This window comes from Frankliniella occidentalis, unplaced genomic scaffold, assembly GCF_000697945.3.
Source record: "Frankliniella occidentalis isolate FOCC.00 unplaced genomic scaffold, Focc_3.1 Scaffold28, whole genome shotgun sequence".
Taxonomy (NCBI): Eukaryota; Metazoa; Arthropoda; class Insecta; order Thysanoptera; family Thripidae; genus Frankliniella; species Frankliniella occidentalis.
Genome location: NW_026267158.1, coordinates 1,773,464 through 1,774,641, shown reverse-complemented (window position 1 = coordinate 1,774,641; position 1,178 = coordinate 1,773,464).

The window sequence follows — 1,178 nt, the reverse complement described above, 5'->3', positions numbered from 1 at the left end:
AGTCGTTTCCCCCTCGGGACCGACTCTTACCTCGTAACCGAAAGTCACCGCCATGGTGGCGATGAAGATGCCGAACAGCAGCTCGAGCTTCCGCAGGCCGTACCGGTCGATGAGCAGGACAGCTCGATCAGGCAGGATCGATGACGTGCTTCTCGGACTTGGGGCCAGGCCAGGGTGGCGGGGTGCCTTGACCCGCAACCCGCGGCCTCCGACACAGCATTCCACGATGGGAGTGAAATTTTGACGAGTAACGAACCAACAAAAGTTTACGCAGTGACTCGTCGACCCATAGTGGCGGTGCTCATGACTTCTGCCTCACTTTCCAAGTTTGTCCCTTAGTAACACGACGACGGACACTGAAAGTCGCATGACAGTTTGGTGTCGTGGAAGTCTTGCCGAACACCCTTAGAGGGAGAGCCCCTCACCCCCCCTTACCCCCTCAAGGCAGATTTGCCGGAGGGACCCTGGCATGTGTAGTAGTTTTTTGCAGCGTAATACAAGGTGGTTTACAGACCCCTTCCTTTATTTTGCTTATACTGTACCGCATGCAGGGGTGCGGGCGGGCTTGCCTACCGCAGCTCGCCGTAGCTCCTTATGGCCCCGTGTGAGTATGCAATCCGGCCGCACGCCTGCATATTGAGGTGAGGCGTGTTAGTGATTAAAGCGTCTCGATATTTTAAAAAGAAGATCTATATTTCTAGAACACATTTCGCAGAGTACAAAAATTGTTTCTTAAAACTAGGTAGTTTCTGTTTAAATTAAGGGTCGCTCATATTTGACATTTTAAGTGCAAACAAAATGATATTCACGTTATTGTTTACATGGCAGCCACTTCATACTTTCATCCTTGTGTTTTCTACAGATAGCATTAAGTGGTTTCTTTTTACAATCACAGACGTTCCTTAAATCTATCCAGACTCTAGGTGATCAGTCAATAGAGCCCCTCCCTCGGCAGCGTTGCTCTACAGCTCCCCCTGTTCTGTTACGGGAACCGTTCTTGCGATCTTTCTACCGTGGTCCCGCTCCCGCTCGAGTGCAGGTCGCCGAGGGTAGGCTCTTGGTCTAGTGGATACACCATCTGCACGGGCTCCGGGGGCGGCGGAGGCCTGTAGACGTACTTTCTGACGAACTGAACAAGTAAAATAAAATGTGGTGGTCTTATGAAGTCGGCTCGTGAC